Here is a 15,346-nt window from a genome sequence, read left to right on the forward strand (position 1 = left end):
TGTCAAAGATAGAACATTAATCTATACATATATAAAAGACGAGTTTTGGCCTTAATATTAAATATTTATTAGTTTTTGGGTTTAAATTTAAATATTTAGAACTTTTGGGCAAATCTAGATATTTGTAGTAAGTATAATGAATATAATGTGTAATGAATGTCATAAAATAATTTAGCCATAGCAGTTACACATATTTAATTGGGTCACTGATTAAATTGATACCTTTTGAAACGTTTTTCTTTTATAAACTATTTACACATTTTAAAAAAACTATAGCCAATTTCACTAAATAATGATTAATGATATGATTAATGATTTATGCGTTTTTTACAAAACCACTTAGGCGTTTCCTAATTGATACTATTTGTATTAATTGTTAGGAGTATTGATTTACTATATAAATGAGGGATTTTTTTTGTGAGGTACGATGGAATTTGAAAGGTTTAAAATATTGATGTTGTCTTTGGTTTGTATTTATAAATACATGTTCTTTAGTTGTGAAATTATCTTCTCAGTGTGGTTTTGTATTTTTTTTTGTTTGCGTTTCTCAACGGCATATTGTATTAGGGAATGGAGTGGAGGGGTCGTAGACGAGGGACGGTTGACGATGTGGTGGCCTTTATATGTAGCATCATTTTTATGTCGGCGGACGCGTGCCCAATTTGCATTTTTTAGTTTAATCTTTTTCGATATTTTTATGATTATTAGTTTGGTTAATTGTATATTATATTTATTCTATGTTTGAGATTAAATGTGTAATATGTAAATAGTCGTAACCTACAAATGTTAATCTTATCTGCTAGAAGAATATTGATATTGACAACATTTACATGCATTGTTTTCTCTGCAGGTGTTTAGTCGAAAATAATACCAAGAGCAACACATTGGCAGAACCCGTAATGCTTCGCATATTTTCTAAGAAACAGCATTGTTCCTGGTTTTCCGAGCAACAATTTACATGCTTATTTTTTTCCAATTAATTATGTTTTCGTTCCGTTTCATTTTATTAATTACTATATTTTTTGTTTCTTAACATTTTTTAATTATATTTTTTGTTTTTTCCATTCATTTTTATATATCAATTTTGATAAAACATCATATTTGTTTTTAATATTATATGAACTTATTAGTATTTTTTTTCTTTTTAGTTATATTTTTCATTTCTTTCCATCCACTTTCATTCATTACTATATTTTTCTTTTTTAGATTGATGTTACCACCGTTTTCTTTATTTTTGTATTTTAATAATTATAATTATAATTTAGCAATAATTAGATTTTTAGTCTATCTATGTTACTTTATAGTGATCCATATTAAAAAATTTATGTTGAAATTATAATTGCCTAATTTTTTTATACATATCTATAAGTAGGTTGAGCCATATGAAAGTATTGTTCCTAACTTCCTATTGGTAAATAGAATGTATAATTTAATTTTTCTTTAATTTTATTGAAAACTATACAAATTGTTGGACGAAACTAGCTATACATATTGATTATTGATTTTATGTATTGCAAATTGATTTTGTTCCTTTTTAAAGTTATGGTATTTTATGGTAGTTTTAGGTGAGGCGGGGGACTTTGGAGATGAAAAACGAGTTATTTTACCTATGGGTTCTGTTGGAGAGTGACGAGTTGTGAAGAATTGAAGGTTTTACTTTATAATGATGAGGTTGTTTTTAATTTTAAAGTTAATGTAGTGTATAAAGAAGTTTTTAAAAATTATGAGTAATTATCCATTGTTTAATTTTTTATTGTGACAGCTTTTTATCTTCTTACTCCATGATTTAATGTTTAAAACATTATATTATGTGATTTGTTTCACTTTATTATGCTTCAATATAGATTTGTATAGATTTTTAATTCTCATATAACTAAAATTGTAACTCATATTGTTCATTGTTAATATTGATTCTAATTTTGTTTAATTAATTTAAAATTGAAAATTAATATTTTAAAATATTGTTCATTGTTAATATTGATTCTAATTTTGTTCAATTAATTTAAAATTGAAAATTAATATTTTAAAATATACTCCCTCTGTCTCGCTTTAGCAGTCCCATTGACTCTTCTTTATATTATTCTCTCTCTTAACTTACCATTTCTTCTTTTTAACTATTTTTTATCATTTTTACAAAAAGATGACAGAAAAGTCAATGGGACTGCTAAAGCAGGACGGAGGGAGTAATAATCTGTGCGTAGCACAGGTGCGACACTAGTTATATTAAAAATATACAACAAAGTAAAGTAGGTGGCAGGACAAGGAGGATGGTGGGTAGGGCTTTGCCTTTTCCTTCTTAATAGCATCCACAATAGGGTGTACAATGCCATGCTCTAAGCATCGACTGTGGCATATCATCCGCCAATACAGGTGAGCAGGTGATGCCAGGCCCCATGCACACTGACCATGGATAGGGTGCGGACTTTAGGGCGAATGATCATCGTCCGACCTATCGTCCATCCCATTGTGGTTGATTATTTAAATTTTTTTTAATTTGATATGTGATCATAACTTCCCGATGAAATATAATATATATTAGTATAAAGATATTTAAATATGTTTTGATGGTAAAATTTAGTGTAGCATGACCACATAATTACTAGTCAAATTCTAACGGGTTGTCACCCTCAACCGGGTCAACCCATTAGATCGAACGGACTAATCTGGTTAGCACAATTCTTAAAAGAATTTATATTTATTTATATTACACAACAGTTTATATTTTAGTGGAGATTAATTTTTCCTACCATTGAACAATTAGTTAAAATTTGTATATTTCTAAGACTTCGATTAAAATTTGTACGGCTAAGCATACACATAATCGACAAAAAAAAATTGAGGCCATGGGTCCAAACTTGAGACCTTAAGCTTAAGTTATTAGTCATTTTACCACTAATTTTAAGATCTTGTTTCTAACTAAATAAGTTTTGTTAAGATTGATTTGTCTATTTAATTTGGACTTCTGTTTAATTACTTCCTAGTTAGAGTGGACTCTCTGCGATAGATAGCCCACTCCATCCATTAGTTGGGCCCAACACTAAAACACAGATAAGTTTTGTTATGATTGATTTGTCTATTTAATTTGGACTTCTGTTTAATTACTTCCTAGTTAGAGTTAGGGCTGGGGAAAAATACCAAAATACCGAAAAACCGGTCTTATCGTACCGAAAAAATATCGAAAATACCGTTTTTTTGGTATACCGTGACTTTCGGTATGGTATGATACCTTACCGAAAGATTGCGGTAAGGTAACGATATGAATTTTCAAATACCGCGGTATACCGCTGCATATCGAAATTCGGTATATACCTTAGTTTACGGTATATACCGTAAATTAAGGTATATACCACAATAATATAAACACAATTGTATATAAAATATATTTTATATATTTTTAAATTATAAATCTATTGTGAAATATAAATATAATTATGAATAAATTATATTTAATTTATTTTTAAAATTATAAATTATAAATAATATTTTAAAAACTCTAATTTTCTATTTTAATTGATGTTGAAAGTCAGGTATACCGCAAAAATAAGGTATACCGAACTTCGGTACGGTATACCGAAAATGAGGTACGGTATCGGTATGAAATTTGTCATACCGAATATAAGGTATACCGAAGTTCGGTATACCGAAAACTTTGGTAAGGTAAAGGTATGACTTTTTCGCATACCGTATTTACGGTAAGGTATACGGTATGGTGGTTTCGGTAAGGTATACCTTACCTACCCACCCCTAGTTAGAGTGGACTCTCGGCAATAGATAGCCCACTCCATCCATTAGTTGGGCCCAACACTAAAACACAGATAGCCCAATAATATTCAAGTGACTAATTGTGCAGCAAGAACGGCCTGCCTGACAACGGAAACCCTTCACAGAAGTACATTTGTTCCCCAAATTTATTGACGTTTTTTTCTATTTGAATGTCTCATATTTTTTGTTTCTACAAGATAACAACACTGATCATTTTTTGTTTCTACAAGAGAGTCTATGTCGTCGTGTGTTTCCTATAGTATACCTCAACATTTCATCTAAACATAAAAGAAGAGATATAACTGAAAATTAAAAAAAATGCTTGAATTGAAATCTATGCTATATCACAGCATTTCATATGAACATAAAAAAAATATAATAGAAAATTTAAAAATAATGCTAGAATTAAAATTGAAGTTTAATAATGTAACATAACAAGACTAATTATCAATTCTCTTTTTCAAGTGAAACAAAGCTACCTTTATACTCGGTCGATGACATGCCGCCAATCAGCTGATGATAGTAGACGAATTTATTTGCACGATAATCATACACAAATGTGCGACACGCAATCTCAATTATAGAAAAACCAGTCCTCCATCGAGGTATTATCCCAATACTAGTGTCGGGCACTTCTACGCTCATAATATACTTCCAAGTCAATTCGCTTCCCTCACATCTCTGACTCATAAATATACACTAATTTACCAAGTTCTAAACTAAGCGGGAAATCAAAGAGCAAAAACACGTGCTTATCTTTTGCCCAAATCGTACTATCCGTATGATGAAATTTATCCACGGGCAACGTGATTTTCCTAAACACTTCATTCTTCATATCCAAGCTTAGTATCTCCGATTCAAGTTCTCCTCGCGTCACTCTCCAGTGGGCAAAGTGGCCATCCATGCACCTTGATTTTATAGGACTAAAAAATCCTAAATCATAATCAAAGGCCAAGTCCCTCCATGAATCTGTTCTTATTGAGTACACATAGGCGTGGAGACGATAGTGCTTATTGCAAAACGACAGTTGCACTACTTTGTAATCTTCATCGAAACCAACTGCAACTGAGTGGGAGGATATTCTACACGAAGAGGTTGTAATAAGATGTGGGAGAACCTTGAATTGGCCTAGAAAAGGGTTGCATATGACTATGGGCTCCCTCACTTGGCTGGACGAATGGTCATATTGCCCAAGGTTGATACTGATTAGACCCTTAATTGGCCCATATAATTTAACTGGCCCAAATAATGAAACTCGATCAGAGGTTAACCCTAACCTCTTCAACTGGTCGGTATTACACGAGATTAATGACTTTGTGTTGTGTTGGACTTGAATTCCAACATCGGATAAAATTACTTCTAGACATACCATGTCATCTGATCTGTTGCTGTGAGTGTGTAGTTTTTGAAAATACGACGAATTGATGACATCAGCCCAAAATTTGCATACAGCTCTGAATCTAAGGAGAGATTGGACTGGCAGATGTAAGAGAATCTCAATCAACACATCGTTGTTCATGGCGGGGCGCGTGATGGAACTATCTATGGAGTCGGCCGCACACATACATAAATTTTTGTTTAGCCCTAATTATACAGACAGGGTAAATATACACGTAGTCATATAATTATAGCTTTGGATATCTCGTAAAATCCTGAATATTGATAACTAAGGCAACTTTCAATTATTCTTATTCGGTTTTGACTAGATATTTTCTTTCCTAATTTCAAGATTGATACTAAATTATGTATTTAATTAATTTTTATTATTATATTAACACATAAAATATCAATTTTATTTTCAGTTCCGTCGCCAACGGAAACTGACTGTTCATTTCACGCCAAGAGTTGTCGAGCTTTCAATCTCTGACCTTGGTTGCTTATATATTTGTTAAAATAGAAGCGAGTCATATTATGTCTATTATTAGTAGTAGGATTGAGCAATTTTTTAAGGAAAAAATAAAGCTTTATACTATGATTTGCTCATTTGTTGGTACGTTGGAACTTGCAAGATTGATTAATTTATTGTAGGAGGTAATAAATGGCTAACTATTTAACAATTCAAAATTAAAATTAAATCTTAATTATCAAATTAGAAGATCTAATAGTTGAAATAATGTCACATAGATTATATTTTTAATTAAAAAATTAATAAATAAAATTAAAAGGTATTAATGTCAATTCTCTCTCATTAAAATCATCTTAAAATTTTAAATTTACGTAACTCTGTTGATTTAAATTATTTTTTCTCAAAAAATATATCAAATTAAAGATAATTTTATAAGGATTCCAACGAGATCTCAATTGCATATATTCCAAAGACGTTCAGATGATGAAATTTGATATTTTTATTTTAATTTTTGTAAATTTTGATAACCAGATTTTTATCAACAAATAGAATAAGAAATACAAATAAAGAAAAATCACAATTAACAAATGCATTTTTATAAAAATTAAATTCAATAGTACATGATAATATTTTGAAAATTATAAAAAAGAAATAGAACTCAAAGTCATAAACAAAATGATCTTATCTAGTAGTAGAATAAATCAAAATCAACTCAATTATAACTATGTGTACTTCTAGTAATTTAAATATAAATATATTTATAAATTATATATCTTGAATATAAATATATATTTATAAGTATAAATTTATAAAATTGAGCAGAGAATGAATATAATAAGATAAATGATAAAGTAGAAATAACGATGTTTCCATTTCAGAAAATGTAATAATTAGAATAAAACATTTAAAAAATTATGCATTATTGTTGAAATGAGATATTTATTGGCGGGCGGACGAAAAAGGAAAAATTGAACATTTAATGGCAGGCGGAGGGAGTAGTATTTTTTTCTGAATTTTATAATTCTAAGAGATTTGATCTCTTTAAAGAATTTTCACAAGTTTAAATTTATGAAAAATATAAACATAATTTGCAAACAATTGAGTATGTATTAATAACTAAATAATTTTAGTTCCAAGTATTAATTTTTTATTTATTTTTAGATAGAAAACCTCCAACTTTATTATTGAATTCATCAAGTTAAAGATTCATTTTACTATACAACAATTTCCAATAATTATACCTATATTTTTAAATTAAAAGTCTAATAAAAGGCAAAATAATAATATACAAATTTAATTACAAAAGAGAATTTAAATTAAAAAGATTTATACAAAGTCTTATAAATTAATAGTCCGAATTAAATCCTAATATTTAAAACATAAATATAATGATATATACAGGGGTGCACTATGGTGCCACCATGGATAGGATAACATCATACCACCAATATAGTTCGTTAGATCTCATTTATGGACGCCTAGAATTAAATTTCGTGAACCGAACACGAGTTGCAGTCTACTGTATTAGATATTGCAGTCGTGGTAAACTGCAATATTGTTGTGGTAAGATTGCAATATTCAATGAATAACACTGCAATCTGGTAACGTAAAATTAGAAATTTCCTATTTTATCCCTCCGTGTTTTTACACATGGCAGTATAACAAGCACACGATTTTCAGATCCAATAACCTAAAATGGTAATATGGTGTTACAATAAAAAGGGTTGTCATCTTAATACATCCCTATAGCCATAACACCCAATTTGAAACTCTAAATTTTTATAAATTTTCAATCATAAAATTCAACACAAATAAAGCCTAAATAATACACTCCTTAAACTAATATCCAACATAAATAAACCCAAATAATAGTACACCATAAATTAAAATTCCCTACAAATCCCTACATGAAAAATCGGCGCCGCAGTCTCCCCCTCCCCCAAATCGGCGCTGCACTCTCACTCTCAATCTCCATCTCCATCTCCATCTCGCTTTCTCTCTCAATCGGCGGAATTGACTCTTGCATCGCCGCCACGCCGGCAAGCCCATCAGCCAGTATAGCCGCCACAGCTTCCGCTCTGCCTCGCCGCTCCTCCATCACCCTTCCTCTGTTGGTCTCCTTGTCCGTACTCAGGCAGAAAATAACGTCCGGCAATGAGGAAATGGAGGGAGTTGTGCCGTAGGGTGTATTGTAGAACGAATTCTCCCAACACCCACTCCGCCAGTATGCTCGCCCGGAGAAGACAACCGAGGACGCGGAGGCGCCACCATTTCCTCTTCTCTCTCTCTTTCTCTCCCTCATCGGTGCTCCCTCCGCCTCGCTACTTCGCAGCTCGCCTGCCTCGGCCAGCCTCGCCGCCCATGCCGCCTGACTCGCAGCTCCACCGCCTTGCTTCAACGGCGCCGTGGAGTTCTTTGTGTGTCTGAACGAGCACCTCCACGGCCTGTGCTGGCTGGTGCTCCTGTCCTCCGACGCCGGCGATGAGCCAGCCGCCGCCTTGCCGCCACCACCCCTCCTCCCTCGGTCTTGCCGCGCTCGTCATCCGTCGTCGGAGCTGTCGCTGGATTCCAAGAGCTTTTCTCTGCTGCAATCAAAATTAAAAATGATGAAATCAGAAATCAGTACCAAAAAAAATGGAGATTAATAGTGCGAAAGTGTGTTTATTTATATAAGCGTTTAATCTTCTATGAGAAGCTATCGTTTCACTAGATCAATTTTTTCCCCAATCCCCCTCTTCTCGTTTCTCTATTCTGCCCCCCTCCGTCTCTCTCTTTCTTCACATAAAAAAATACTGGTTTTATCATTTTCCCTCCAAAAAGGATATTATAGTAACTTCCAAAAAGGATATTATAGTAACTTTAATAAACTGCATAGTATAGATATAGATATAGATATAGATATAGATATAGATATAGATGTAGATATAGATGATTACATAAGGGCACACATTGATGATGACGCGTGAAAATCTACACAAGTCTACAACCTGAACAAATGGTAGGCAGAAAGAAGAGCAAATAAAAAGTAAGCAAATTTTATAGATTAAAGATAATCTTATACTCCCTCCGTCCACGAAAATTCGTCCCGGTTTGACCGGATACGGGTTTTAAGAAATGTAATGGAAAGTGGGTTGAAAAAGTTAGTGGATTGTGGGTCCTACTTTTATATATTAGTTTTATAATAAAATGTGAGTAAGAATGAGTCAGTGGAATATGAGGTCCACTACCAAAAATGGTAATAGTGAAATGGGACAAATTTTGGGGGACGGACGGAAATGGAAAAATGGGACAAATTTTCATGGACTAAATCTTTTCAGGGAAAATTTTTTAACTCAATGATTATGTGCAGGAAATATTACTACCATATCTAGGTTTTTAAGACTGAAGCTGTAAATTAACAGAAAAAGGTATTAATAATGAGCATGCCTCAATCCTTTGCTCAATGTACATATAATCATAAACTCTTTTGTAAAACAATACTATAAAAATCAAAGGAAGAAATTTAATGTATAAGTTTTTTGTGTACCTTACAGGAACTCAGAAGGATTAAAGCTGAATCAAAATAGATTTGTCAAGATGGAACAAAGATTGCTTCCAGTTCTTCAGCATAAATAACAAACCATTATAATCTGAAAAAGGTAAGAAACTTTAAAACTATATGATTTCAATTGAATTTCTATTTGCTTTAAGACATGGTTAGTAGAGAACTAAGTAACATATACATATTCAATTCCATCAAACAATACATTTTCTTGAATTGTTTTCTCAATACAGTCTGATTTGAGTTATATTCATCTATAGATTTCAATAATGGTTAGTGAAATGGATACTAATTAAATTATCAAGAAAATGATATACATTTTATTTTAAATGGGGTATTAGTAACAAACTATAATAACTCCTATATTCACCTATAGATTTCAATAATGGTTAGTGAAATGGAAACTAATTAAATTATCAAGAAAATGATATACATTTTATTTTAAATGGGATAATAGTTTGCTTGGAAAATCCTTGTTAATTCTTTAAAAGTTAATTCTTTAAATGGAAAATGGGGTATTAGTAAAAAACTATAATAACTTCTGAAAATTTGCTTGGATTTTAACTAATGATGTATTTAATTTTTCAGGTATCGATTGCAAAGAGGTCTAAAGGAGCATGGAATGGCTTGAAAGAATGGAATAAATACATAATGTAATACTTAGTAAATGGAGTAGTAAATATTGTAAGGGCGTGTTTGATAAGTTAGTAATATCAAGATAGAGAATTATATATGAACATTTCTAATTGTTTGATATCATAGTTAAACTTAACTCAAAGTCCAATATAAGACAAGGCCCTACCCAATCTTACCAAAGTTATAACTTTAACCATGTTTATGTAACTCACCAATTTGTCAAGATAAGCCATGTTGTTTAATATACTATACAAATTTAGATAATTTTTGATCTATCAAACAACAATAAAAAAAAAATCATATCTTTGCATATCTTGACATGAAGCTCGTATTTCTTATTTTATTTTACATATCTTCTCATATCTCATCTTTTTTATCAAACGAGTCCTAATAGAATAGTATATAAAAAGTAGGCCTTCAAGATAGCAGATAATAGGCCTGCCTCTACACAACTTTCCACAAAATAGCGGAAAATACTACAATCAAGCTATATATATCTAACAAGATTTTATAATATCGACACAAAATTGTTATAAAAAAAACATAAAAATGCAGTAGTTATAATACACAGTTTCCTGCCAAAAAGGGCAAAACTGGCATTTAAAAAAGTTTCTAAAAACTCTCACTTTATATATACTAGCATTAACCCTCGTGCGATGCACGAATTAACTTATTTCTATATTTGTATATTTAATATTGTCAATTAACAATATACTAAGAGTACATCAAGTCTAGGCACTTGTGAAAAATACCTTTGACAAACCTTTACATTTCTATACTACTAGGGCTTGTCTGGTAGCCCTCATTTGGGCTGAAACACCCCTTCCACCACTCCTAAACCGTCGTTTGGTAGCTCTAATACCAATCTGCCGACCCGGAATAAACAACCGGGTTTCACACTTGCATATACTAGTATCAGCAGAATTGTGTCAACACAATCAGAGAGGAGAGAGGGGAGTGGTATTAGTTTCACGATTTCGCCGATTACAAGGGGAGGAAGGTATTTGGCCGAAATTGCCCTCTGCAGCCGTTGCAAAATTGCATCTTGTGAACCGACGAAGGTCAAATTTGGTCGGCACAGTGCCGGCGAGGATAACTGTTCACTCCCGATTGTCGTCCTCTTTTCAATTCCGGCTCCTTCGCACTACCTTCATCCGGGTATGTCGAATTCTCGATTTTTTTGGTTCAATCTGGTAGCTTTGACTATGAATTTGGTGTTGATGTATGAAATTGGGTCCGATTTGAACAATTTTCTCCCTGCGCTTTACAATTTGCACAGCCGAATTGCATTGTTTAGGAGCTCAATCTGTTGGGGAATGTTTTGAATATGCGAATTGTGTGTGGTTGTGAATGTTTGGAAACGATTTCCGCATCAAGTTTGTGGTCCTCTGTAAATTTCTTCACCGAATTTCCGGTAGTAGGTCGTTCATGGGAATCGCGTATACATCGATTGTATGTGCCTTGTCCGACGGAGACTACCCGATGTATATATAATCGGAGTATATGCAGTCGTGATTTGAGATTTGATTTGTGCAGTAGTTAATTAGGTTCCCTATGTATTGTTTTCTCAAAATTCATATTGCTCACAAACATTAATTTGTGTTTTCCATTAACCGCATATGGGCTTTAGCTTCTCCAATCCGTGTTGCGTATTGCTGTGGAGGATTTAGTGTGTTGCTGTTGCGTATTTGTGATTTTGCTTCCTAATTTCGTGACTTTTGATTGTTTTTCAAAAATCCATTTTTCTGCAACCACATTACTTTGTATCCTTAACCCTTCTTCCTCTCATTCTTTCATCATGTTGAGTATTGCTACTGCTTACTGTGGAATGGGGAAAAAAGGAGGAAGGAGATGGAGGCCGCGGTAGTGATGATTGAGGACCTGATTCGTGCTCTGCTCGTCTGACTCCGCGGATGTGGTTGTGGATTTCGTGAACTATGTGTAGTAGAGTTCTCCCCTGAGGTAATGGTATGTAATGGGATTGTGCATCTGCTGATTTGTTTGATAAATCCAATCCGGTTAGTGTTTGACGGGAAAGTGGGGTCTGGTCTGGTTCTGTGAAACTTGCGTTTGTAGCCTTTGATTTTCAATTGTGAATGGAGTAATGCCGTCCCTAATACTTGTTCACATACTTGTTCATCTTCTCCCCATTTCTATGTATTGGTGTAAATTGTTGATTTCCCTTGCCAACTTTGTCCTGATTTCTTCAAGATTTTGTTATTGCTCTGTTCCTCAATGTGATGAGGATTGTGATTGCTAAATGCAGGTTCAGTTCACGACTCCACGCAGTCCACACATGAGAGGGTAATTTAGTCAGATGACATTTTGTTTCCTTCACTCCCTTGTTGAACCAAACGCTTGAAATAAGCCCAATAATCCTACACGGGCTGAACCAAACAACCTACTACTCTATCCACCAATTAAAGAAAACCCATTAACCATGGAAACATGTTAAAAATTGTGGTGGCTACCAGACGCACCCTAAAACACAAATAATTTTTCTAACAAATAGTTAATCCACGACTTATAATATTCAAAATATCAAAATTATTATAAAAAAAATACATTTTGACACAACTATAATTGATTAATAATAATCACCATTACTATTAACTTATTTGTTTTCAATTTCAATTGGGAACGCTTTAATGCACTCAAGTCGTATAGTACAAAATAGAAAATTATTGGATTTCACTACAAAAGCTAAAATAACATCTAATGAAAATGAGATTATAGACTTCTTTAACACTTCTGCCATAAAAATAATATCACCAAATATCAATTCATTGCACTAAAAATGGAACATAAAATGGTAGAACTTTATTGCATTATAATAACGTTAAACGTATATAATTTTAAACATTTATTCACACTAATTCTAGACGATGAAGAAATGATTCATATTAGAATAATGAAAAATGAAACTTGAATAAACAAATATTGTTGTATATCATAACTAACAATCATAATATAACTCAGGAATCTACACTAATTCTAGAATTATTTGCAAACAATAAAAGGGAATCAAGGGATGCCTGAGAGTCTAGTCTCCACTCTTCTTGAATCTTCAGTTCCTTATTCTTTATCTCGGCTCTTGTCAAATCTTCCATCTTTGATGCCGCTATACTCGACTGAGCACATCTCACTCTCAGCACTGTCACCCATTGAAACACATCTAAAATTTTGATTGAAGAAATTTGTTGGGTGAATAAGTATTTATAGAGAGATCCGTATAAATGTGCTAACATTATTACATTAATTACCGTTCCTTTGAATATTGGTCCATTAATCATTTTTTATTACATTTTAAGTGTAACTTATTGGAATATGAATAGTCTAGCCTATTTTTTATGCATGTTTATAGTTGTTCTCGATAAAGATTTTATTTTTATGACATAATTATAGCCAAATATTTATTAATTATAAGGAGTATATTTTATTCAGCAAATTTAATCACCTATAAATAAGATGCTTCATATTAAAATTTATTGTGCCACCAAAATAGCTAAATCCTAAATCCTTCTTTCTACCTCAGTCAATAAAAGTTATGAAGTAACATTTATATGATAAACAATCAATATTAATTGTATGAAGAAACGCATTTATGAGAACTAATAATGAATGAAACCATGATTAGGATATTAATTTTTTATACTGTGGACTATTAAAAGTAACGTATGTATGAGTAGTACATATGAATATGTAAATTTATATTAATTACAATAAATAGCACCTAAAATTTATAAATATTTCAAAAAGCGGTCTAAACTCGCCTTTTATATATGTATAGATATTGATAGATTTTAAAAATTTCCTACTGCTAATAATTGCGTCTCAATTTTATGTCCCTAAAAGATAAGTTTTTGTAGTGATAATAAACATTATTCCTACAAATTCACGACTAGAATAATTCATAGCTGTGAATCTACCCTATTTTGTCTATAATTCACCACTAAAACCTATTTTGATTAAGCGAATGGTCACTAAAACCACCAAATTAGGAGTATTTTTTATGAGGACCAACTAAAGTTTGTGGAAAAAATAAAAAATAACCCTAAGTTGGTAGATCCCTGCTCAAATTCTCTTGGCTTAGAATCTTGATCGATGTTTTTCATGCATCTTGATGCGGATAGTAATTAAGGGGAAAAGTGTCACACTGATGAAGTATAGTACAAACAACAAATGAAAGTGTCACACAGATGAAGTATAATCATGTAGTGCTAAGGTTATCAGAATCAGTAACACCATAATTCAGTTGAATTGATCATCTTATCAAAAACAAATTCTAGTCCATCAACGTATAACACAATGGAGAATTTTTTGGCTCAGCGCCTTTTGCATGTACCTCAGGACCGGGTTCCTAATTTGGGAAGATTTGGCTCTGGAAGGGTTAAAACTCCGTTTTCGACCTTCTGGCAATGTGATTGCATTCCAAACTCATCTCGGTCGTACCTTTCTGGCTCCTCGGTTATTCCAACACCTTCCCCGTAGAAGCTGAATATGTTGTTGAAATCAGCGATGGAGAGGGACAACGGCCTGTTTTGGAGATGAAAGGAGATGGAATCCACTTCGTTACCCTTCATTCGCACGTTTAACGTACTCATAAACTCCAATGTGATGGCTCGGTACGAGTCCTGGGGTTTTTCAAACAACTTGCTTAGCTATCCCATTGTGCATAGTTCTTCAAAATTGTCTCTAATGCCGAGGTCCTGAACCGTCTGCCAATCCGGGTATCGAGATGGTTGAACATTCAACCCAACCAGCTTGTTCCACATTTGCCTCTCGTCGTCGGTTCGGAGAGTGACTCGAAAATGTTGTGGGTCCGATTGAGCCATAGACTTAGCCAGTACCTAAAGTTAGAAAGTTTTTAGAAAGTAGTATTAGCATCACAAACAATTTATCCATGCCAAAAATCAATTCAAACTTGCATTTTACCAACATGAATTGTCCTCTAATATGCAAAAAAATAGAAGAATCAGTCAAATTACTAATCACTTGGGCCTTGGCAATCTAACAAAATTATAAATTATAAATTATTAGAAAGCACCTAAAATTTAATAATCTGAATTAAAATGCTTATATCTTGTTAATAAGAAATGTATGGAACTCCAAAGTGAGTAATATAATGCCAGCAAATGTGATTTAATAGTCCGAAATATGGGATAATTGCACAAGATGGTGAAATACCGTGTAAAATGCAATACACCAAATCCATTTCCTTGTAGATCTATTATACTCCTATAATTCATTGTTCTAGTATTAAATTACAACATACACATAAAATCTCTTCATTTCCTACCCTTTTGAGAAAACTCACTAAATTAAATTGGATAACATGTTAGAAAAGAAAAATAGCACTTGAACTCATCCTAAATGCGTTCAAATTTTCATATTGAAAGTAAGCATCGATTTAAGAGAAACTGCAATATTTAAGAAGTTTGACACTCAAAACTGAAGCAATATAGAAAAGGAGGGGGTAAATGAGAAAAGAAGGCGCAATCTCTGTTATGCGAAATAACAAAACGACGACGTATTTGATGACGAACCTGCTCCGATTGTGG

At 32.5% G+C, this 15,346-nt stretch overlaps 1 long non-coding RNA gene across 1 annotated transcript; it reads left to right on the forward strand.

The window, feature by feature from the left end:
• Positions 1-10,491: 10,491 nt before the first annotated feature.
• On the forward strand, positions 10,492-11,962 carry LOC125216952 (uncharacterized). Its single transcript, XR_007175522.2, has 2 exons — positions 10,492-10,943; positions 11,592-11,962. It is a non-coding gene; the product is annotated as an uncharacterized LOC125216952 (long non-coding RNA).
• The last annotated feature ends 3,384 nt before the right edge of the window (positions 11,963-15,346 follow it).

This window comes from Salvia hispanica, chromosome 3 (genome assembly GCF_029641045.1).
Source record: "Salvia hispanica isolate PSC_SH4W2 chromosome 3, Shi_PSC_v1, whole genome shotgun sequence".
Taxonomy (NCBI): domain Eukaryota; kingdom Viridiplantae; phylum Streptophyta; class Magnoliopsida; order Lamiales; family Lamiaceae; genus Salvia; species Salvia hispanica.